This window comes from Dasypus novemcinctus, chromosome 5, assembly GCF_030445035.2.
Source record: "Dasypus novemcinctus isolate mDasNov1 chromosome 5, mDasNov1.1.hap2, whole genome shotgun sequence".
In the NCBI taxonomy this organism is placed as follows: domain Eukaryota; kingdom Metazoa; phylum Chordata; class Mammalia; order Cingulata; family Dasypodidae; genus Dasypus; species Dasypus novemcinctus.
Genome location: NC_080677.1, coordinates 155,174,206 through 155,199,997, shown reverse-complemented (window position 1 = coordinate 155,199,997; position 25,792 = coordinate 155,174,206). Strand labels below are relative to the sequence as shown.

Genomic DNA, 25,792 nt, shown 5'->3' with positions numbered 1-25,792 from the left:
TGGCCATTGGGCAACTGAACATCTCTAAACGGTAGCATGTGTTGGTTGTGTTATCACAGACATCGTTGTAGGCGGACAGTTTTTTAAAAAACGGCATCACACATGTGAAGCTGGATTCTGTGTGCCTTTTAGAAATCATCTTTTGCTGCTCCTGAAAACAGGAAGACACAAACTAAGGCAGAGCATCTGGCGAAGGGAAGCAGGAGGAGGAAAAATTAAAACAGGCAGGTGGTCTTTGGCTGGTGCCAACCAGGGCAAATAGAGATCCTGGGGAGTATGGCTTTAAACAAAGCAGGGGAAGCAGCCCGGAACCTGGTGGCAGGTGGGATGCTGAATGGCCTCGTGAAATGCCTGGCTCTCGGGCCACACTGCGTCTCCTAGTGGTCACCCCAGAGGGCCAGGGCCCTTTGGCTTCTGCAGTTGACCTCTTTAGACCCATAGTCTCGTCCAGAAAACAAATTAATCATCCCTAGAGGGATACAACCAGGGAGCTGAGCTCACAGCCAGGAATGCATCACAGACTGAGCTAGTTAATCCCATAGTATTAGAAATTGTAGCACTTTTCATTTTTCTTCAATGTCTTGGAAATTTTCAGGGCAGCTGTAGGGGAAAAATTCATTGTTCAGCCTTGGTAATGTTCTTTGCTGTCTCTCGTTGAGGTGAAAGAAGCTCACCTCACGCTAGACATGGCTGCCTTTGGGCTCGGTAATATCTGCTGGTCTGTAGACCTCACTGCTTCCTCTGCCTGTGTGGGCGGGCTCTTTGCAATGCTTGTTTCACAGAATTTGCCACAATACCAAGGTAGGTTGTTGGGCAAGAAAGGGAACTGTGTATTGCGGAAATTGGGGGTAACTCGGTGGTTTGCAGCTGTTCAAGGCAAATGTGCCAGCTGAAGCCAGGATTCAGTTGAGGCAGTTTGAGCCTTGATATAAATTAAGTGGGAAAAAAAAACTAGAGATTTATAGCAATTGTGCATCAGATCCCACTGTGCCCGGTCCTGTGGGAACAAAGGGATATTGGATATTGATAAAGTCAGATGGAGTTCGCTATTGTCGGAGGCCCAGACCATTTCATGCCGTCTCACGCGTATATGCATTTCTCAGTTGTGGAAATCACATCCTCTAATTTTAAACTTCTTTTTTTTTCCAGATTCCAGCTGCATCGGAGACTGGTCATTTTCTAAAATTAAAGGAGAAGCCCAATAAGGGGTGGTGAATTCTCTTCTGAGTTTCCAGTAAGAGAATCTGAGGTAACATGTCATGTCATTGGAGTGTTTTTGCAGTTCTGTTGAGGCTGTCAGCCGCTAGTGAAACAGACAGATGAAGTAAGAGTTCTGGCCGTTTTCTTTCACAGAAAAGTCCATTTCTTAGGCGGCATTCTTGAGTCTATTTTCCCTGCCTGCTCTGTGTGGTGGCTCTGATTTAGAGGGTAGGATTTCCCTACCATCAGTTACAGAAAGACAGAAAGTGGAGAGACTCATTTTTGTCACGTAGAAGTGGAATGAAACTCAACACCCTGTCCTTGGCCCAGTCCACGGAGGCCCCCGGTCAGCAGTGGGCTCTCTGGGGAGACAGGCTCTTCTTTGCCTGGACTGGCCTCCCCTGGCCACCTCAGCCTGGGGCTGGCTGCCTCTGCCGTCCAGAATTCTCTCCATGGACACCCTCAACTCCTCTCTTCCTGGAACTCTCAACCCGAAGCCAGCCACAGTAAACGCCCCCGTCAGGCCTCAGAGGGTTGTCTTTCCAAAACCTTTCTGCAATATTTTGTTCTTCGGGAGAATCATGCTTGCTGCTTGCCCATTCTCCAAGTATCAATCCCTTTTTCGCCTCTTTTTCAAACTGCGCTGCCTAATTATTGAATTTGTAGTTAAAAAGAAACCATATTTAAATTAATATGGATCTATCTTCTGTTCAAATCAGTCCTTCGGCCATTAGGTAGATGATATCAAGAAACGTCTCAATCCAGCATGAGGAGACTTGTGGAAACCTCTGACTGTCTGAGGAGCAGGTGGCCTTGCCTCTGGGGAGATCTTTGGGATGGAGGTGGAAACTTCATGGCTGTCTTTTGAGCCTTCTACAGAAGGGGAGCCGGGCTGAATGGGGAACAGTCAAAATATGTCGCAAGGTCCATTCCAGCTCAAAGGAAGCCTACAGTTTTTCAGGTGTTGACCCGAAGGAGACAAAGTCTTCCTTTTCCAACACATTTTCAAAATTCAGCAAAGATGTTTCACTAGATGATTGTGCTTGTAATTTCTGGGACAACGACCCTGCTTTGGGGGTGACTCTTTAGACTTTCATTCTCAAGCGTATTTCCTGAATGCCTCACTCTCAGTCCCCATGAAATTGGAGGGCTCTCCAGAAAGAGAATGATTCTTCTTTGGTGACTGTGGGTTCACAGGGTCCTTCAGGGCATAGGAGGGACCCCAATGGCAAGTGGCACCCTGGGACAGGCAGAAAAGGTCTTATTGCAGGTGAACCAGGTTCAACGGCAGTTGGGAGCTAGGGGACGAGGGGGTCAAAGGCAGACAGTGGAGTGCGCATGTCCTGCGCACTGTGGGGAGGGGGAAGATGATTGTGAATGTGACTGCATAGCACCTTAGGGCCCCACCTGCCCTGCCCCCCTCTACTCCCTCATGTCTGCATTGCCCTACTAAGCGCCCCATTCGCCATTCTGTGGGCACAGCAGGAGGATGGCCACGAAAGAGGAGATGAAGCACAATACGGTAACCTCCTCCAAAAATTGTCCACACTGTCCCTGTCGATGATACATGCTTGAACCTACAAAGGCCTCCTTGAGTTTTAACAAGATTTTTGTCCTCTTCTCAGAAGTCCTCCCTAATTCCAGGAAGAAGTATTTTCTCCTTCTTCCTTCACTTTCCCTCCCTTATGGCATTGGTTTGGTTCCTTTCCCTAATTATGTGTGGAAAAGGTTATCTCCTTACAGTACTAGAATTAAAGGGATTATTTTTTTTCTCTTTTGTTCACTCATTTTTTGCCCAGAATCTGGAACAGTCTCTAGCAGGTAATATAGTAGGTGCTCAGTGCATATTCATGTAATGAGTTTGAAAATTCCCAGAGGTTGGAACTGACCCCTTCATCTGGGATCTCGCTGTGCCTGCACCGCCCTTTTCACTGACACCCCATCTGTGGGGGATGTGGTAACCCTGTTTGTGGGCGTGTGGTAGCCCCAGCTGGTCTCCTTTCGGAAGGGCAGAGGAGGAGCTCATCGCATCATAACGTCGTAGCTTCCTGGTGCCTTGAGGTTGAGCCACGCCGACCGGTGCAGATTCCTTCCAGGATGTTCACAGAGCAGATGTGGCAGGGAAGCCAAACATCAGAGCAGCCTTGGAAGCAGTAGGGGGCACTCTCACTTGCCGGGCTGACCAGCCCCTAGCAGGAAGTGTCCCCGATGGACCGCAGAGGGGCAGGAAGGGCGTGAGCTGCTCTGTCCCAATAGGGCTTCCCGCCTCGCTCAGTCTGGGGGGAAGTGCGTGGTAAGACACTGGGAGGAAGCAGAGGCTGTCCCAAAGATGATCCAGGTGGCCCTCAGTGGGGCCCTCGTGTGCCTGTCTGAGAAGCCTGGCCTCTGCTCTAATAAATAAATGAGCACAAGTGAGCCCAGGGACAGTGAGTTTGATTGCCATTGTGCATGATTTGATTTGCAGCAGATTAGAAGTCTGGCTCTTGGAAGAGTCAAATCTAATTCTGCTGATCTAATATTATCCTTGACCATGCGCCCTGAGGGTAAGTTTGGTTTTTGGCTTCCCCTCCCAGGGGATGAGAAGGGGGGATGTGAGGGGGCCACCTTCTCTGGAACTTCTGTGTTGAGTTTTTCTGGAAAGGAAATCTGAGGCACAAAGATGTCCACTTTAAGGCATAATAATAGTTGCCTTCTTGTCAGCTGATGGAGACTCTTGAGACGGTCAAGAGGATTTTAATTGAATGAACCCATGAACGTTTTCTCCTCTTCCTTCTCCTCCTCCTTTCTTTCTCTCTGTCTCTCTCTCTCCATGTAGACTTCAGAATTGTCATGCTTTTGCATGTCAGGCTTTATCTGAGGCAGCTGGAGTCCCTCTCTTAATCATCAAGTGTTTATTAAGCTCAAATTCTGTGTCACATAATTGCTAAAACTTCTTTATCCTCCTGCACATACCTTAATGCTCACTTTCTGGGCTATCCTCTTTTATTATTATTACTTTTTGTGTGGTAAAATATAAACATGTAAAACTTCCCATTTAAGCACTTTGAAATATAAGTTCAGTGGTGTTAATTAGACTCACAATGTTGTGCCACCCTCACCACCATCCGTTTCCAAACTTTTCTATCATCCCAGAAACCTTGCACTGTTCCCCACCCCTACTTCCCCCCATCCGTGGTAACCTGCACTCTACTTTCTGTCTCCATGAATTTGCATATTCTACGTATTTCATAGAAGTGGAATCACACAACATCTGACCTGCTGCATTTGACCTATGTCACGCAATGTGATGTCAAGGTACATGCATGTTGTCACGTGTATCAGAACATCATTTCTTTTGTGGGCTGAGCAATATTCCATTGTATGGCTAGACCACATTTGTTGATCCATTCATCTGTTGATAGACATTTGGGTTGCTTCCACCTTTTGGCATTTAGAATGCTGCTGTGATCATTGATGTATAATTATCTGTTGGAGTTCCTCCTTTTCAATTCTTTTGGGTGTATACCAACAAGCAGGATTGCCAGGTCACATGGAATTCTGTTTTACTTTTTTGAGGAACCGCCAAACTGTTTTACACAGCTAGCCTGTCCTCTTTTGCTCGTATTCTTTTATTCCACTAGAATTCCATCTACCCATGCCAGCCCCCCATACAAATAAAAATCCTAATGCCTACAGAGCCAGTTGCACGTGCAGCACTTTTGCAAACTTTTCCTATCCCCACCCTCATAGGAGAGGCACCTCCTTTGTAGCCCTTGGGGTGCTCTGTGCTTCTTTCCTGGCCCTTCCTTCCTTGTGCCTCTTGGGACACCTGTTTGTGAGGCTAGCCTTGATCTCTGAGCCCAGCAGTAATGGCCCATGAATCCCCCCAAAGAGAGAAAAATTATTTTAGTAAACTGGTCTGTTCCTTTGGGTGTGATACCCTTTGATTGTATTAAATTCAGAGCTTTTAAGTTTACTTGATTAGGGCTTTGCTTCTAACACATCAGTAGGGCATGACTCAGTTTGAGATCCCGCCCCCTTGATGGGCTGATATAAATGGACACTCACTCAAGAAGACACATGGGAAGAGAGAAAGCTCAGTAGATGCTGGAGGAAAGAAGGTTCAAACAGCTAAAGCCCGGGGACAGAAGAGCCATTTGCCTGATAGCCTGCAGCTGAGCAGCTGATAAAGCCTGGAAGGAAATGAGCCCCATGCCAGACTGATGTAGGAAGCCCTGAGAGATGAATCCTATGCCAGTCTACAGCTGAGGTCAGAAGAAGCTGGGCCCATGGAACCTTAAGAGAAAGAAAAAAAGGAGAGACCAGGCAGAGATTGCCCGCCGTCTTGCTTCAACACATGGCGACAGACTTTGGTGAGAAAGCAGCCTTGAGTCGGACTCTTTAGGGCCTTGTAACTGTCAGCTTCTACCCCAAATAAATACCCTTTATAAAAGCCAGCAGACTGCTGGTACTCTGCATCAGCACCCCTTTGGCTCACTGATGCACTGACCAAGTTGGCAGCCTCACCTCTGACCAACTTCTACTTGTCTAGCTCTTGAGCGAGCCCTGAACCTGTCACCCTTCCGAAATGGGCAGTGGTCTTTGTACAGCCTCAATCTCTCACTGCAGCCTCTCCGGTAAAGTCCACGCTCCCAGCATGGCCTCCAGGGTCCCTTCTGACCCAGGCTTCTATGCCCGTGTTGTTCCACATTCTAGTTGCCCTTCATTACCATCTGTTTTTAGAAAATACCAGGCTCGCTCTCAACTTCACGGCCTTGTACCTGCTCGTCTTACAGCCTGGAGTGCATTCCCTTTCCTCCTCAACTGGTAATTTGGCCCCAAAAGATGGAATTCAGATGGAATGCACGACACCTGCCAAGGGGGTGCTTCTGGTTGGCATGGGGTTTTTGGGTCTCACCAGACAACGCGTGTCAGGCTGTGTTTTCATCATGCTGATCCAACAGGCTGGGCTCCCCAGTGAAACGGACCCATGTAAAGATGAGGCTGGCTTCATTCTGCAGCATCATGCCTACACATGGGTGGTGAGAAACCCTCTGGTGTTCTGATCTTTTTTCCTTCGACCCCTCATTCTAACCAGTACTCAATGCTTTGTGTTTTAGGTTATTGTTTTGCTAATAAATATTTAATAAGGAAGTTCTAAATGATGCAGAGAGGATTAGGGAATGTTGATCGAGGCTGCCAGTTTTTCTTAAAACATGGCTTTTATGACTTTATTACATGCTTCTCCTTTTCTTACAGTGATAATGCTGTACATATTGCATACCATATTACAGTATTTAGTAAAAGTTAGTGGGGCAAAATAATCCCTCAGTTGCCTACAAACAGCTGTAAACTCAGGTGCTTTTAATTTTATATCTGGGCTGCTACAAGGAAACCAAAGCCAAGAGCTGGCCATGCATTGTGCATATATAAGCTCATGGGACCCCTCATCCATTGTGTGAAAGGAGAAGTGTAGGAGAAGCAGAGAGCAAGGGGGGTGGGGGCACTGGCTTTCCAATATCCAGCAAACTTGTTCATGCTTCTATTTAGTGATTTCTCTTTGGCCAAAAACATGTCCTCTGTACTGAAGGTTGGTTTACTGCCTTGCGCTGAATGTAGCTCCTCCAGGGAACTGTCTCTTAACTCGTGTCTGGCATGTGACAAGCATGTGGCTCCAGCAAGAGTCTGACTCCTCGTCTTTGAGACAGGGCAGACCCTGGCACCTGCTGGGACCTGTTGTCGATGACTTTCTAAGGGCAGCACCCTAAGTGTTTCTGCCCCGGGAGACTGAGGTAGCCCAGGTGGGGTGATGTCTGGGGAGTCTTCTGGCTTGGACATGGGGTTGTCTGGGTTGAAGTCGGAGCATTAAGGTAGGGTGACTGTAGAGGGAAACTCCAACCTGTATGAGCCTCTGTGCTGTGGACACAAGAGGGCAAGGGGCAGCACCGCCCGGGGGAGGGCCCCTCTTTCCCCCGCCCTCATCACAGGGTTTGGGAGAATGACAAGAAGTCGCCTGTGAAACTGTCCCAGAGTTGCCAGTCTGGTCCTAACAACATTTGGGTTTGGGCAAAGCCTGTTTTTTCCTTTGGTTTGGGGATATTGCCAATGTCTGGCAGAACAAAGGAGGCAAAGAAATAAAAATCTCCCAGGGTTCCTCACCTTCTCTTGCCTGGAAGCATTATTTGGGGATTGTAAAGCATCTTAGTGGCATATGGGTTCCCAGGCCAGGCGTAGCAACTGAGCTGAGAGGTGGAGGAAGGGGAGAGGAGAATGTATAGAATAGGACATTGGATGTTTGAGACTCTCTCAAGTGGAAAGAGATTGTTTCTCTTCCCTTAAGAAATTTTAATTTGAAATTTTAAAAATGATCACAATAAAATGGCAGTTATTAAATACCTAATTGATCAAGGTACCTTATAAGACTTTATTTTGAAATGTTCACAGAGGTCAGTGACCACTAGTCTAGTGGACAGATGGGGTTCTGATGACCTGGGAAGAATTCTCATATTACTAGGGGCGACTTCTTAATAGATGCTTCCAGTACCCAAGGGTCATAGCCATGTGCCAGTAGGAAAAGAGCTGGAAAAATCTGCTCCCTACGGCGAATGGGTATTATGTCCAGGCAAATGCCAATTGAAATGTAGCCTGATGTCTGGCCAGAGGCTCTTGTCAAAAACAGAAGAGTTGGCTCTAAGCCCCCCAGACCAACCTTCAGCTGAGGGTTCCAAGAGCCAGCTGCTTCAGTCCCCTAACCTGATATCCCAGGCCAGCCAAACGTTTAGGGTTCTTTCTGTTTACATTTGACAAGAGGAAATCTATGCAAAACTCTGTGCACAGTCACACAGACATGTTTTGTTTTTATCATTGTGGCCAAATACTGCTTAATGAGCTCCCTGGGTTGGGATATTTATTCTTAAGAGTATTTATTAGAGTATCTATGTTTAGCAAGTTAAACAGTCTCAGCTCTCAAGAATTTATATCACGCACATCCATACTATCTGCTCCATGACCTTAAAAACAGAAGAATGAATGAGCACATATATGTTTAGGTAGTCACACAACAACAGGAGATAGATAACTAAATGTTGCTAATTAACAAATCTTTTGTATAACATTTAGATGGTGAGGTGTTTATGTCCCTCTCGAGGAGAAGGATGGAGGAAAGGACATGGTTTTTCCTTCATTTGGCGGATGGGTAGATGGGAGAAAAATCATTAATTTTATTCTTGGAGCAGTCAAGGTTGTGGTAGAGTGTGGTTTGATAGACAGGAAATAGCAAACTTGCTACAAGGGTCCTGGAGAAGAACAAAGCTGGTATGATTCTGTGAGATTGTGGGGACCCCCAGGGAAGAAAACATCCCAGCAGGCCGCAGGATCGCCTCCTTGGCATCAGGCTGTTCTAGGTCTCACACTTGTCCGCTGGGCTCAGTGGCCCAGTGACTACCAAGGTATGTGTCGTAGGCAAAATGATGGGCCCCAAAGCTGCCCATGTCCTAATGCCCAGAACCTGAGAATATATTGGTTACATGGCAATTAGGAATGAAGGTTGCAGATTGAGTTAGGATTGCTGATCAGCTGGCTTTCCGCTGCGGAGATATTCCTGGCTGGGCCTGCCAGTTACCAGGTCCTCTTAGTGAAACAGGGAGGCAAGACAGTCTGTCAGAGGGAGGCCGTGTGATAAAGGCTCCAGCGGAGTCCCTGAGTTGAAGATGGCGGCAGGAATGCTCATGGCTTCTAGAAGCTGGGAAAAGGAAGGGAATAGATTCTCTTCTAAGGCCCCCTGAAAGGAGAGCAGCCCTGCCAACACCTTGATTTTTAGTCCATTGAGGTCTGTTTCAGATGTCTGACCTCCAGAACTGAAAGAGCATAAAGTTGTGTTGTTTGAAGCGACTGAGAAGGTAGTAGTTTGTTACAGCAGCAGTGAAACTACTACAGTGTGGAAACCTGTCAAAGCTCCTCTTAGTTAGGTAATACAAAAAACTCAAGAGTGTTGTCAAAATTAATTCTAAGATCTTTCCAGGCTAATTTACTTTACCAAGGTATCTTTATGCTCCTCTGTTGTGTCTTCATTGCCTACTTCAGTGCTTGATTCCTAGTAGGTTCAAAATAAAGATTTTTGAATGAATGAATCTCTAACTAAATCTGTGAAGCACCAAAAACAACTGTATTTTCAAAGAAATTATTTTATGCTAACGTATATCACCGTTATAAAAAATTTTAAATGGAGGTTTTTGTTATAGATAAAGAATACCATACTTTGAGTTGTCATTCAAAGATGAGAGGCTTGGTTAGAGAATTCTTTTAATGTTGGGTTTAAACAAGAGGCTTATTGCTTATTTTTGGAACTTCTTGGTAGATACTCATGGCTGGAGTGCTAACTGGCTCTTTGCCTGCTCAAAAAAACTTTTATAACATGAAACAGGTTGCGACCTTAAATCAGTGGCAAAAAAAGGAGTGATCATTATTTAACTTAGTTTGGGAAACCTGGTGTCATTTGCTAATATATTATTAATGAACTTTGTGTGGCATCTTTTAGAATGACCATTATTTCTGGTGTTAATTGGTTGTTTCACCATTCACTCATTCTCTGAACAAACCATTGCTAAGACCCTGGGGAAACAAAGATAAAGAAGACATGGCACTTACCTCAGAGAAGTGAACCTTCTAGAGACAAGCGAGGAGAGTGTGAGAACATGAAATAGCGAGGGTTAAAATACCTTAGGGTACCAAGGAGGAGAGGGGGGAAACTTCCTGCTCTGCAGGCAGAACACAGAAGAGAGAACACCTTTGAATTAGTAACAAAGGACCAGACAGAGCTTAGCAAGTAGAAGGGAACATATATTGATTTCCTGCTGAATACTGGGCAACTTTGTGTGTAATTTTTTCATTTAATTTTTCCCCTGAGGAAAATGATATTCTAAATCAGTAACTTTGCAAAGCCACACAAAAGGGGATTTGCAATCATTGTCTTAGAAATCATTGATTTTAAAGTTCTAGAGTAGAAGTTGGCAAACTTTCTCTGTAAAGGACCGGAGAGTAATATGTCAGGTTTGTGGGCCATCTGTCACAACTATTCAACACTGCTCTTGTAGCCTGCAAGCAGCCGTAAAGAGAATATGGAAACAAATGGGCATGGCTGTGTCCCAGTAAAACTTAATTGACAAAAATAGACAGCGAGCCAGATTTGGCCCATGGGCTATGGTTTACTGGCCGCTGTTCTAGAGCATTAATCAGTGGGTACCATTTTTTGGAGGCATTTTTCTGGAGAGGGAGTTCCTAGGTTTCATTAGCTTCTTGAGTGGGTCAATGACTGCAGAGAGTTTGGGTTGGTGACAGTGTTAGAATTTCCTATAGAACCTCACGGAAAGATGATAGCAGAGTGGATTAATAATGGAGATTCACCCATGACCTAATTTTCTAACATTTCATACCATTGTGGTTAATACTAAACAGGCATCTGAGAATACAGATAGGATACATCTTTAGGTCATTATAGATGAATCCAAAGAGAAAGCCCCACTAATTCGGGCTTGGCAAGGGATTTGTTATTGTGTGGGTATGTGTGTGTTTTAACTCTGCGGTTAAAAAATAAATAGGAATAGAGAAGATTTGTCTGGAGCCATTGGGACTGAGCGGATGGCCTAGGAGAAGCCTCGGATCTAATGTCTGGATCCTGCAGTCTTCTGGAAAAAGCCAGAAACAGCTGGTTGGTGTAACGATGACACAGCTGCAAGGGGCTATGCGAAAGGAAGTCCCAAGCCCAGATGTGAAAAGCAGAATGCATCCTGACATCTTCAAGCAACAAGCCAGAAAAATCTGTCTACTGTGGGAAAAGTCACAAAATGCAGAGAGATATGACAAAGGAATCCTTTAAAGCAAAACAATAACTATTTTAAAGAACAGCTCTTTCCAAGAATATATCCTAAGAGATAGAGTGTGGTAGGAAGACATCTGGGACCTTGCTGCAGGCTGCAAAAATGTTACTAAGGGAAGCACCGGGAAGCCATTTAAAAATGTGTCGTGGCCCCACGTGACCTAAAGGGCTTCCCTTTTGTCCAATGATAGACAAATGGGTGAGAAGCAAGGTTACTTTGGGGAGGTAATTTCTTCTGAGTAAAACTTGATTTTAAAAAGCTGAAAGTCAGCTTAAGTTTATGAGTTGGTTTCAAGTGTGGATGGCTTTAACATTTTCTCTGCAACAGGAGTAGATTAAAAATGCCATCTGAACCTTTTGTCCTGGAGAGCCCTGAGCCTGGATTTCCGCAGTATGTTTTGATCTGGTTTTGCATCAGACTCTGAGTTGTTTCTCTTAGGGTTGCAGCGGGGGGAAGAGGGAAGAAAGGATGGAAAATATGGGAGTTGATAACTCCCTGGAAGAAGTTGTGCATATTAACAGGCTACAGCTATTCCAACCAAAACAACTTAAACTCTTCCTTGTGTTTTGAATCCTGGGCATAAAACTTGTCTTGGACGAAGCAGATGTGTTTTGGGGCATGCTCAGTGACCATAATTTAGAAGCTCATTCCTGCTCTTGGGGCCCACTGTGAAATCAGGCATCAAATTGGAGCCCTCTGTGTACCTGTGTGTTGTTTCGTTAGCTACCACCTCATAAAATTCAGAAAGAGCTTCCTCAATATATGTCTTAGGGCGGCTAAAGAAAATAACCGTAAAGCAGATAAATATTTTGATATGGATTATGCTGAACAAACAGTATTTATACAAAAGGCTTTAACATATATATCATTTAAGGTTTCTTATCATTTGACGTCTTTTTCCCATCAGACAAAGCTTTTTGTATAATGTAAACATAGCAAAAAAAAAAAAATAGCCAGAGTGTACAATCTTGCTGCCATTCTTTTGTTTAGCAAGGGTTAAATAAAGGGGATCTTCAAAGCATTGTGGGTTTAATTTATAAAGCTTTGAAGCTTCTATTAGCTTCTCTGGAAGTCCTTTTTTCCTGGAAAGTTCACTAATGGCATATATCCTTTTTTCACAAAAATCCATTTTTTAGCAGAACATACAAATGGCCTAGTCAGTGAGGACGCTTTTGAAGTTTTTTGGTAATAGCTTAACTGGTCTGGAGTGAGCTATTTCCATTGCAAAGCTTTTAAAGTCAGATTGTGTAATATTATTTGGGTCAGTTTAACCTTTTCTTTGTCTTAAACCGTCTCATTAACTCCCTGTTAATGAGGAAAAAATGCATATTAAATTAAAAATGCGACATGCATTTTCTAGTAACTCAAATGGCGGCTGTTGAATATGAAACAAACCTGCTCATCCATCATTTCCCGTTTGTCAGTGGCACGTCATCTTCCCAGTTGTCTTGTCTGGCCATTGCCACTGTCCCCGCACCATCCAGGAGCTACCATCTTTGCTTGGGTGGCTAGGGTGGCCTCTTGTCCACATTCCCACCCCCATCCCTATCTGTTTTCCTCAGAGCAACTGGGATGACTCTTTAGAACGATATCAAAACCATACCCCTCCCTTGCTCACACCTGACAGTAGCTACCAGTGATTCTTAGAATGAAGCTCAAAGTCCTTCCATGACTAGGGGCCTAGGTGACCTGCCCACCTGTCCCCGAGTAGCCTTTCCTGTTGCTTTCCACCTGCTAATTCTTTTACTCTGGCCTCACTAGACCTTTGGACATAGCGGTCCACTCCCATCTCCAGAGCTTTGACCTTGCACTTATTCTCTCTTGTGCCTGGGACATGCGCCTTCCAGGTCCTCACCACCCTTTGTCCCCACTTCTTTTTGTTGTCCACCCAGATGTCACCTCCTCAGAGATAATTTGTCTAAAATATACTGCTTGCCCTGTTCTCTCAACCTGCTTTGCCCTCACAGCACTTATTACATGGCATTCGGTCTAGTAGCGATTGATCAGTTTACCTATTTGCTCATTTGTTTATTTTTAAGTTTGTCTGTCCCACCTGTGAGAATGTGAGCTCCATGAGAGCAGGGGCTCGGGTTCATTGCTGCCCTCCAGTGCCTAAAATGGAGCCCAGCACACACTGGGACTAGACACAGATGCTGCATGGTGAGTGAAGGGAAGACCCAGAACCATTCACATTATTTCGGTCTGTGTAGGTAGACCAAATCATTGGGCAGTTACAATTTTCAATAGTACAGTGATGTTTTTTAATTATTCTATCATGCTAAAGGTTTGTCATGCAACAGAGAAGGTTTACCTTACGTTTACTTCTTGCCTAAAGATTTTAGCCGTATCCTTGGTTTACCTTCAATGCAGACTAATATATGGATTGCAGTACCTGAATGTGTTGGTGGTTTATAGTTTCATATGGGTGTCTGTGTAGACAGAGTGCATGGCCCCTTGCTCACCTTCTCTCCTCTGTGAGTCACTGGCACACATTTAGCACAAGGAGGCGGAGCCATATACCCAAGTCTATTTTTAATACAGGAGAGCTCCCGTAATCGTCTACAACACTCAAGAGGTTACCTTCAGAAATTCTATACAACTAAAGGAGCTTTTGTTCCTACAAATGTGCAGCTAATCATCTTCCTATAAATACTGTGGGAGAAGAAATTGAGAGTGGGCGTTAATGGGGGAAGTTGTATAAATGGTTTGTAGAAACATGTAGAAGATAATAATAGCCCTATTCCATGCAGTAATTTTGTTGGCATAATTTCTCTGAGCTGCTTTTCAAAGTCAAGTTTATTGAGGTATAATTTATGTAGAGCAAATTTTACTCTCTTTTAATGTATATTTGAGACCTGATAAATCCTTATGGTCACATAACCACTACCATCTTCAGGATGTAAATTCCTATCAGCCTAAAGTGTCCTTCCCAAACCTTGGAAGAGGTCTGCAATAACCTCTTCTACTCACTTCCCACTCCAGCAGACCACTGATCTGTGTTCAATCTTTGTAGTTCTGTCTTTTCTAGAATGTCACCTAATTGGAAGTTTTTTGTGTCCATTTGAGACTCCTCCGTGCCATGTGTATCTGTCACTCATGCTTTCTTATTGCCAAGTAGCACTCCCTTGTATGGATATACCACAGTTTGCTTATCCATTCACAAATTGAGGGTCATTTGGGTTGCTTCCAGTTTTGAGAGATTATAAATAAAACCCTTTATAACATAGATATATAGATTTTTGTAGGAACATGAGTGTGATGTTAATTTCATGTGTCAACCTGACTAGGTGATGGTGTCCCGTTGTTTGGTCAAGGAAGCACCAGCCTGACTGTTACTGTGAGGGTTTCCTTGATTTAAACCATTTGTCAATTGGCGGCATCTATGGCTGATTACATCTTCAGTCAACAAACGAGCTTGCCTTCAGCAATGAGAGAAGTCTCATTAAAGTTAAAGTCTTAAAAGGAGAACTGGTGATTCAGTAGTCAGAAGAATTTCTCTCTCTACTTCAGCAAGCCAGCTTCTCCTGTGGAATTCATTAAAACCTTCACTGGAGAGTCCAACAACTTGTGGACTGCCCTACTGAATTCAGGCTTTCCAATCCCCATGGCTGCCTGAGCCCATTCTTATAATAAATCTCATAGTATTTATATATATATATATATATATATTCACATATATATGTATATTTCTTGTTGGTCCTGTTTCTCTGGAGAAGCCTAATGAGTTCTCATGTATTCTTAGGTAAATATCTAGTGAGAAGTAGGAATACTGGGTCATGTAGTAAGTGCATGTTTTTTATAAAAATAAAAACTGTGACCTGTTTTCCATAGTGACTTTACCACTAGCAATGTCTGAGAGCTCCCTGAGCAGCGTTTTAATCTTCAAGTGCTAATGCCAGTGTGGCTTTCCTCCTTAAAGAGAAACCTCGGGATTTCTTTCTCCCTTCTATTCCCCTCAATTTGTGCTCCAATCTCTTCTACTTGAACCTTTAAATTACTTTTATTTAAAAGCCATTTAAACCTGCACCGTTGTCTGAGTATCTTTCTCTCCTTCTGTCTACTTAATGCAGTACCTTGTACCCAGTAAATGCTAAGTTCACATTTGTTTGATTTGATTGTAGTAAACTAAATTAAACTGATCGCAAAAGCAATTAACACCATCATGGGATTTTGATTCAAGTGTATGCGGGCTTGTTTTAGTTTCCCAGTTGCTAAAACAAATACCATGCAAAGGATTGGCTTAAACATGGAAATTCATTGGCTCACAGTTTCCAGGCTAGGAGAAGTGCAAAATCGAGGCATCAACAAGGTGACGTTTTTCTCTGAAGACCATGGAATTCTGGGGCTGGCTGCCGGTGATCCCTGGTCCTGGGCTTTTTACATTACATGGCAATGTGCGCGGCAGCCTGTCCTGGCTTTTCTCTCTGCCTGGCTTTCACTCTGCTTATAAAGGACTCCAGGAATCCCGAGCAAAGCCCAACCTGATTCAGGGGGGCCACACCCTAACTGAAGTAACGTCTTGAAGAGATCTTATTCACACTGGGTCCACACCCACCAGAATGCAGACCAAGACCAAGAACATGTCCCAACTGGGGTATATGATTCAATCCATTACAAGGCAGAAGTACCATCTCCGTGAGGGGGTTGAGCTCTACCCAGCATTTTAGGGAGAGATTCTCATTATTGCTCTCCTGGCACTAAAGCTCCAGCAGGTGTGGGGTATAAAACTGGACTTTCACAGTTTAAGGATCCATTTCATCCCAGGTAGACTCAGAAACAAATCTCTGTGGTTCTTAAAAGGCATACACATTGGGAAGTGGCTGCGCCTCAATCCGTTGGCTCCCGTCTACCATATGGGAGGCCCTGGGTTCGTGTCCCAGGGCCTCCTTGTGAAGGCAGGCTCACCTGCGCAAATGGAGAGCCAGCCCAGCAAGGTGACGCAACAAAATGGGAGACAAACAAAAACACAGAAGAATGCATGGTGAATGGACACAGAGAGCAGACAGCAAGCAAGCTGCAAGGGGGGAGATTAAAAAAAAAAGGCATACACATTTATCTTGGAAACACTGACTGTGAAGTGCATAGAATCTTGTCAAAAGGATTTTATCTCTCTTTAAAGCTTTTGCATTATTATTTTTTAATCAGTGGGGGCAGTACAGCATAGTGGTTTAAGAATGAGAACTCTGGAACCCGACTCCCTGGGTTTGAATCCGAGCCCTGCTATTAACCCACCTGACCTTGGGCATTCGCTCACTGCCTCAATTTCCCCATCTGTAAAATGGAGATAGTAAGATTAATGGTTAATATGTAAATAGTGCTTATCACAGTGCCTGGCAAATATTAACTGCTGTGTGAGCATTAACAGCTGTTGTTATTGTTATTAATGAAACTTTACCCTGAATATTCTGAAAATGTGTCTTTCATGCATTTGTCACATTTTCACAGCTGTCAGGTACTAGATTTCTTTTTTCAGAGAATGGTTAAAATTCAGTTCATGGTGACAACTAGAGTTTCATGACATGGACGAATGTCCAGTTGCTGATTATCCTAGGGTGCATGGGGTTATGCTCACATGTCAATGCAGATTACATAGTTTTAAGTGGCCTCAGTTCTCTGGTCCATGGTATGTGTATTTATTTCTCTTACTTTTGGAGTCTTAGAAGGAAGTTGGGACTTCCAAGGTATACTGTCCTCCTCCCTCAACTCCCTGCTTCCTACCTTCCATCATTTGAAGAGGTGGATCCCCCATGGTTTTGCTACCATGTCAGGATAGAAGTTTTGGCACAGGACTTAAAGTTATCCCTCTCTCTCTTCCTAGCTTCTTTGTTGCTATCTCCATGCAAAAATGCTTTCTTTTAGCACTGCTTAGCAGCTTTTTTTCCTTGACATTCATGGTGATGGTCTCTTCCAAGGCATATACCTGACCTTGGTTTCCCTGTTTTGGGCCTTGGCTGCGGTTTGTGGGCTTCCTCTCAGGTTGGCTGTGTGTTTGGGGGCCACTGCTTCAGGATGAGAGTGTGTGGTCCCCCCACAGCCAAACTTTGGGGCCCTGTCCATGCCTACGCAGGAACAGTGGCTCGAGCCTGCCTGTTTGCGCAACCTACTCCGACTCAGTAGTTTTCCACTGCGTATTTCAGGTTGTCACGAGAGATCAAGGAATTTGTGTTGTTGTGAGCATTGTCTACAGGCCAACCAATGTCTCACAGATGCATAATTGCTTCCCATGCTTTGTGGAATTGTGGCTTATATAAACGTGTGAGGTCCAGTACTGAATGTCTTACTAAGACTTTAACTGCTGACGTGGAGGGGTGGGTTACAAGAATGTGTTGACCTTCAGAAGGGCCTCCTCATACTTAAAGCTCTTGAGACCCACTTCTGCACAATGTGCCCAGAAGACATTCCTTCAGCGATGGGAGAAAGCAGGAAAACGTCACTCCAGACTCCTTATCCCACTGGGGGCTGCTGATAGGCAGAGTTCCTGGAAGAGTGAAAGCAAACCCTCAGTGTATCGGTTTTTTTTTTTTTCCAATCAAATGCAGTTTCCACGTCAGTAGGTTTTGCTCTGGCATTTGCTCTCAACTGAGATAAAAAAAAGAGCAATCTCTAGCCCCTGCCCACCAAAGTTTGACAATATTACTTTTGTGAAAACTTGCACATCTGAAGCCTGTAGAGAGCAACAGAAGGTATTTGCCTTCACCAATTGCTAAAGTGCATGGTTTGGTGGCATCTTGGGAGTTTAAAGAGAGGTCGAAACATGACAATGACTTATGAGCCCACTGCAGCCCACCGTGAAGGCCACCCACTCACCAAGTGAGTGCTCATTTCTTGGTTCTCCTTTTCGCCATGTCTAAACATCTATAGTACCTCCTGGAGCTGCCTAGAAAAATATACTTATGTGGTGGTTTTCAGGTTACAGAGTACCTGAAAGTTAAGGCCTTTTTGTGGCACACAGCAAAATGTTGAAATGTCTGTTCCTCTGTTTTGCAACTTAGTGCATTGCATGCTTTTTCCCCCATTATGTGTACATGTATGTATATATATATATATACACATATACATTTAATTACCAAGTATGATTTTCTGAAGAGTTGGCTTTTACTATTTTTGAATACTCTCAACAATATGAGATCATGATCACAGGCACAGAGACTAATCAAACAGCAAGCTGAGTTTTTCTTCAATGTTTGTTTGCTACTTGTTTATTCATTCAGTGCTAGATGTTAGGCAAGCAGTAGTTTTTCAAAAAATATGTGAGGGTACTTATCACTGAAAATTCTGACTATTTACTTAAATTTTCGATTTGTGGTTTTGGGTAATACCCACATCCTTTGAATTTTGAAGCAAAACACCTCCTGAAAATTGCTAGAGCCCCAAGGGTTTTACAGGAATGTCTTTGAAAATTTATGAGGACCTGATGCTTCCTTTTAAAAACGTACCACTCTAATGGAGTAGATGGGAAGCCCACACAATAGCAGCCAAAAACCCATGAAGTGGGAAACTCAGGATATCCCCAAGGACTGAGGGGGTTGACAGAGCTTCTGGAGCTCGGCAGGGAGGATTTGGGTGCTTATTTTAGCAGCCTGTACCTCGTGTGTCCGCCACGTCAGTTGCTATTCTGACTGTGAACATCTTCCTGCAGCTGGTGGCGTGCTGATTACCAGAAGCCTCCAAAGGAAGGACGAGCTGCCACTTTGCCCATGGGCACTTCTGTCTGTCTTTCAGCATCTGTGTATTAAGCCCTGGACTCCTGCCTATGAAATAGTAAAGAAGTACAAGTGATGAGTCCTTCTTATAAAAACCCACAGTCTAATTTTAGAGAAAAATATATGTGAAATGTAGGTAACAGAGCTAAAGGGCCAAATGATCGCCACAGTCAAATTGTCCTTCAAAATGCATTAAATATATTCATGTTTGGTGAAAACTACTAATTGGTATTTAGTGAAAAATCCAGCATGTAGGAAAATATTCAGTGTTCCAGGGACAAAACCCTGAAGTGTAGAACTATTGTAAGAGTGATAGTTTAGGATGATAAGGTCTCCTATAACTTACTTGACAAATAAACTGGCCTAATGGCTGGTACTCTTAAAATAGTCATCATTTGTTCTTTATCCAAGCACACACACACATCAAACATTAAAATGACACCCAGGCAGCCTTGCGTGTCATTGAAAAGTGCCCTTTCCATTTTCGAAAGGCTTCGTGGTAGGTCTAGTCATCTTTGAAGAGGAGTTCCGCCCACTCCGAGTCCCTCTGCCCTTGCCTCCTAACGGCCCTTCCCACTGTTGTCACTGCTCCCAGCCTCTAACCTTGGCTTCCACGCATGACAGGCCGGTCCCTCACTAATGGTTTTTCCGTACACTTGTTGGCTGCTGGATTTAATGGTATCAGAATGACCAGACTTGGCATCAGGTAGGAAGTGCAGGTCTGGAGGATGATGGAGTGGGGCTCTTCCCACCAATTACAGACCCCTGGGGAGCTCTGGAGGTGATTGTGTTATGGCAGTCAGTAGATGCCGTCTAATAAGTAGGTGGCTTGTTGATTTGGAGGCAATTTATTTATTCATTGCACATTATGTACAGACTTTATCATGTAGGTATTTTATTATTTACTTAAAATTCATGACTAAATATCTAAATTACATTATATATGATTAATGAAGCCTATGTTATATGTTGTTAGTATATATAAATAAGCATTTACTGTTACTTTTGTAGTGACTAAGCCAACCCTGGGGGGTCGGGAAGGAACATCATGTGTGACCAGGTGTTTGGCAGGAATTCAGAAGGAAGGGACGTCCTTAGGGAAGAAAATGGGCAGAGAAGGCCTCGTGGAGACTGGAGGCATCAGTGCTGAATCCTAAAAGACATCTTGAGATCGGTGTGGGCATGAGGCGGTGCTCCAGGAAAGGTGTGCGCTGGGCAGAGGGGCAGGCCTCAGGAATTACAGGCAATGTGGAGTGGAAGACTCGTGAAAAATGCCCATTGGCCTTGACACCTTGGCCCCAGTCTTTTGAGATGTTAACATAGAAGCCTGCGATTCCCTGGCTTATCTCCCCCCATAGGACAGTTTGTCTGGCATTAGCCTGGTCCAAGTTTCTGCCTAGGGATTGGCCATCATTTGAAAGCCAAGTTCAAGTTTATTTTGACCAGGGAGAGATAGCTTCCTGCGGGGACAAGACAAAGACCTCTTGAGCCTGGCGCTTGGGCTTCATGTCTCTTCCTGCTACCTCCACTGCCTTGCGTGTCCTTTCCCCGATGCCCCATTTTCCTCTGGAAGGTTTTCTCCTTTGGAACAAGCTTGGCTTGTTTTCTTAATTGTATTCTTGCTCTTTTCTTTTTCCTAAATTTCTCCTGAAGACGTTGGAGCTGATCCCCTTGCTGTTGGTTTCCTCTCAGTGTTCTACAGCCTGAGGTTGTATCATCGAGTGACTCAGTTTCCCCTTTGACTTTGAGCAAACCACAGTCCTAGAACTGAGGTATTTCAGGTGCACGTCTTTACACTCCCTCCCGCCCTCCCGGCCCTTGGATTCGTGATCTCCACAGAGGCTTCTCTTGTCTCTCGACCCCCAGTTGTAGGACCCAGTGATCCCTCTGCACTCTAGAGGGGCTCCGGGAAGGGGGCACCGGACACCCTCCTGCACCGGGGCAGAGCGAGCGCTCATCACGAAGAGGCCTTGAGGGCCTCCCTTGCCCTTTTCTCCCGGCTGCTTTGGGGCCTCTTGGCCTTCTCTCCTTTAGAATGACTTCATTTGTCTTTTCTCTGTGGCAGGAAGAGGGTCTCCTCTTCCAGAGTCGGCAGATTCCTCACCAGTTGACAGTAGTGGGAGGAGCCCCCAGGGCACTGAGGGGCCTGTGCGCCTCCAGCCCCGGGCACGAGGCCCCGAGCTGCTTCGTGGTAGACTTGTGGCAGAGGAGGGAAAGTGATTTCTGCGGGGTGGTTTTTTGGGGTGTCATGAAAACAGTCTACTTAACCCCAGCAGTTAGTCTGTGTTTACCACAGCCCTCCCTGTGGCTTGAAGTAATGAGTTCTTAGCTGTTTGAATTTTAGCTAGCAGCGGGGATATAAATGGCTTTTTGCCTTGTGAGAACTTCCCATGAGCTGCTCCCCTCTGCCCCCTCGCCCCCCATAAGCTGATTCCCTTATCATTACCTCTGGGTCTGGACTTCTGGGGATGAGCCCCATTTCTCTAAGCTGCTGGCACCCCACCTCCTCCACGTGCATCAAACCCGAGAACGTGAGGGGCACTGTGGTGCTGCCCACTTGAGGGCACTCTAGGTTTGAGTGAACTGTTTCCTGAAATGACTTTTCCAAAATGTGGTACAAGGACGTGCTGCGCAGGCACCGGGAGGGGTGAACAGAAGTGTATCAACAGCCTAAAACCAACCACCCCAAGCCACCCCCAGGGTAAGCACCCATCAGCCTAAGGGGCTGCCCGCTTCAGTCTGGGACCTTAGGGCTGGAGCCATGCTTTTTTGTCAGTGCCGCTCATCCAGGCTGAGCCATCCCATCACCGAGCAGGCAGAGCCATTTCGAGTGGAAGGAATGACGTTCTGAAACGGGCGTCATCGTGGATGTAAATTACACCCGGGTTGGCGAGCTTCTTGGGGACGTGGGCATTTGCCTGAGTTCTTTAGTCTGTTGCCCTTCTGGTACGGGGCAGGGGGAAGGTTTCCCGTTATTCCCCAGCCTTGGAGGAAAGCAAGTGTTCATTCAAGATCGTCTCTGTCTGCAATCAGTGACACTGACCGAGTTCTAGCAAGCCCTTGGCTGGTTACCCCAGGCTCCTCGTTGCCCTACCCAGTATCTTTCCTTGGCTGCAGTATTTTTTTTTTTTAAGATTTATTTATTTATTTAATTCCCCCCCTCCCCTGGAGGTCTGTTCTTGGTGTCTTTTTGCTGCGTCTTGTTTCTTTGTCCGCTTCTGCTGTCGTCAGCGGCACGGGAAGTGTGGGCGGCGCCATTCCTGGGCAGGCTGCTCTTTCTTTTCACGCTGGGCGGCTCTCCTCACGGGCGCACTCCTTGCGCGTGGGGCTCCCCCACGCGGGGGACACCCTTGCGTGGCACGGCACTCCTTGCGCGCATCAGCACTGCGCATGGCCAGCTCCACACGGGTCAAGGAGGCCAGGGTTTGAACCGCGGACCTCCCATATGGTAGACGGACGCCCTAACCACTGGGCCAAAGTCCGTTTCCCTGGCTGCAGTATTGAACCTTTGTCACTCCTTTGTACTCATCCAGCTCCTGCCCCTCGATGGATTCTCCATCTCCTCACCTCCTCGGGTCCTCTTTTGTTATTAGACTCCTCCTCTCAAGTCCCCTGATTTCGGCTACACAAATCTGATTTCGTTTTGCATTTAGAAAATATTAATATTTACCTGAGATAACTCTTGCCTTTAGACCACATATATAAAATCTCAGTCATCACAGAAAAATAAAAGCTTTGGAGACCTCTAAGAGAAATGGTTTTGTGTACTGAGTTTAACTTAAGGACAAAAATGTGTTCTTTTATTGAGTGCTTTTTATAAAAGGTTTCAAAAGAATACTCTAACCACCATTTATAACTTGTAGATGCGGGCATGGATGAATAATTGAAAGAGAATATGTACTTTAGAAGCAGAAAATTCATCACAGCAGAGTATGCTGCTTTGCCCATACAGGCAGTTGTCTTGTGTCATTTATTATTGTATATTGTATTTTCTTTCTTAAATTTCAAATAAAGATTTCTTTCTCCTTTTTTTAGGGAGAGCCCAAGAAGGTCACCTTGAGAGCTGTGATAAGAAAACTTTGAAGTCACTCCACACATGAAGCCATGCTTTAAAAATCAGTATTAGGGTAAGTATTTGAGGCGTTAACACAGTACTGGTATTGTCTACATCCTGAGAATATGTTGAAGTACGTTGTAAAGGGTGATTTTGTTTGAATTTGCATTCAGCAAACCAGTGCTCTCTGAAAACTAAAGCTACCTGTGATGGGACCACAAACATATGGGGGAGAACTGTCATGATATTTGGACATGTATCTTTGTATTTTCTCAATGGTCATGTACCCCACTATCCCCAATATGACATTGGGGTTTTCTTTCTGAGCTTAGCGGTGGCTCTGAGGGAGCTTTTAGGGTCTTTGGAGCTTGAAGGTAAGAGCAGAGTCAGCAATAGAAATTGGGGCCAGGTACATCCTTCTAAGAACCATGCAATCTGACCTAACTACCTCCCTGGGGCAGGGCTTTTCAAAGTGTGTTTCCTGGAACACAGTTCCCTAGTCTGTTTTGTTTTGTTTTTCAATGTTACATTACAAAAATATGAGGTCTCTATATACTCCCCACCCCCTTCATCCCACTCCTCCCATAACAACAACCTCCTCCATCATCATGGGACATTCATTGCACTTGGTGAATACATCTCTGAGCACTGCTGTACCACATGGGTCAGTGGTCCACATTATAGTTCACACTCTCCCCCAGTCCACCCAGTGGGCCATGGGAGGACATACAATGGAATAGGGTTGGAGGTGGGAAAATGGATATGTGAGTTTAGAAGACAATGGGTTAAAGTACAACAGCCTTCTTGACTGAAGGATCTCAGTCAGCTAAACTAATGAGACTTGTGTCTCTCCATGGGCCTGTGTTGTTGGCTGTGCGCTTTCCACAATCCTATGGAATTCTTTTCTTGTGTGCCTCTTGGAACTTGTGTCCATTTGTTCATTAAGTATCTATTGCACATCTCTTTGGGGTTAGCCCTGAATGGTTTTAGATGCTAAGGACACCACAGTAAATGAGATCGGTAGTTCTCCTGTATAGTAAGCAAGGTAACAAGTAAATAAACAAGGTAATTATTGAGAGGCATGATTACAAATGTGTAAGAGAATAGTCTCTCAAGACAGGTGGCCTGGATTTTAATCCTGGCTCTGACCCTTACAAACTGTCTGACCTTGGGCAAGACACTTAACCTTTCTGTGATTGTTTCCTCATCTGTAAAATGGTGGTAATAGTATCTCCCTCATAAGGTTGTTGTGAGGATTAAAGTGATAAATACACGGTGGCACATTCTACAACCTCTGTAAGTCTTTTTGAAATTTGTACTTGTAATAATGAAATTTAGCAAACAATTTTATTGATACAATATTAATATATGATAGCCTGGGGAAGAAGAATTTAGCTTTGGGTCTAGGAGTAGTCCTTGAGAAACAGAATCATAAGGATGAGCTTTCTGAATTTGTCCTGGGGTTGGGGGGATTTGTTCTTTAATCTGATTAGATTCAAAGGCACTAATAACTCTATTTCCAATAATCAAGATGGCACTGGTAGTCCATGACCTGAGTTGGCAATAGAGATATTGATATTATCACCACTGGATACAGCTACTCAAATGCTTCTAAGAAGCAGGGCTCCAGGTGAGAGGGTTTGTGCTACCTTAACAGAGTTTTGTGGAGTTGCAAGTTATAATGATGTTGGCTGGTTGTTCCTAAACATGCTGGATACAGTTGTAAAAGAAATGGATGAGCTCAGGCCTCAAATTCTCAACTTAAGCACTACATGAAGGACATGAAAATTTCTATGTGTGTTCTGAAAGAAAATCTTAAAAATTTCAAGTCTGCAGCTACACAAAATAAAATTTTCTTGAAATTTCTGAAAACCAGACCCAGAGTCTTATTGTACAAGTGGTGGAACTGCAGTGTAATCTAAATTCCCAACCTTGCAGCATTTCTGCTATTAAAGCGAAGACATTGTTTGGAAAGGAATGAGATCTTGAAAATTGAAATGGGGGCATATGGATTGATAATGGTAATGGTTAGGACATTAAAACCCTAGATTTTGCTGAGTCTTTGCCAGATAAACCTTTAATGGTCTGCCCTGGGGAAGCTGCCACCTGACCTCCTGGCTGCCCTGAGGAATCTGCTATCCAGCCTCTACCTGAAAAGATTAACCCTGCTGTTTCTGATAAACCTATACCCATCTCCCCTGGGCAGACAATCCTCATTCCTCTGTCTGAAGAGATTAATCCTCTCTCCAGCTGAAACTGCAATGGAACACCCTGAGGTAGCTGGCTTGTAAGATACTACTGATTCCTCTCGTGACCCACCCCCCCACCCTCTTTTATTCCAGACATAGTTGACTGAAGTCTCAAAAGGACCCAAAAGGCAAGGTACAAATTGTGATCCATGAGGAGGTGCATGACACTCCAAGATAACTACATGATTTTTCTAATCTATATAGACTAAAATCAGGAGACCATCAGTGGGAATGGATATTAAGGGTGTGGGATAATGGTGGAAGGAATATAAAGTTGGATCAGGTCCTCTGAATTATGGATATGGGCCCACTATGCAGCAATTCTGGATTCAGTGTTGTAGCTTGAGGGATTAGAAAGGGCTGTATCAGTTTGTTCAGGTGACTGGCTAAAATGGGGACAAAAAGGTGGCTATTATCTGAGGTTGAAATGTCAGCACTGCCCTGTTATAATGTAGAGATGAGGGGATCCAAAGGGTTAGGGAAACTGGAATGCTAGAGTGGATTTATCATATAAGACCTGCTCATCCACCACAAGAATGTCCAGAGGACACACCTTTCACCATGACTGTGAAGAATAAATGTGTATAATTATCTAATCCCTGAAGAGCTCTGTGATCACTCTTCTCTGTAGGTCAGATATTACTGTGGAAACTGCTGTCCTGATCTGGGATCCTTAAACACAGTGGAGATCATCAGATCCTGGGCTGGCAGAAGTCAGGTGGCAGTACATAA

General features: G+C 44.6%; 1 protein-coding gene across 8 annotated transcripts in view; it reads left to right on the top strand.

The window, feature by feature from the left end:
• SVIL (supervillin) overlaps window positions 1-25,792 on the top strand; it is a 235,390-nt gene that overhangs the window by 45,530 nt on the left and 164,068 nt on the right. For all 8 annotated transcript variants that reach the window (XM_071215467.1, XM_071215465.1, XM_071215466.1 and 5 more), the window contains exons 2-3: window positions 1,150-1,249; window positions 22,793-22,884. The gene's annotated coding sequence lies outside the window, so the exon portion shown is untranslated. The remainder of the gene's footprint in view (window positions 1-1,149; window positions 1,250-22,792; window positions 22,885-25,792) is intronic.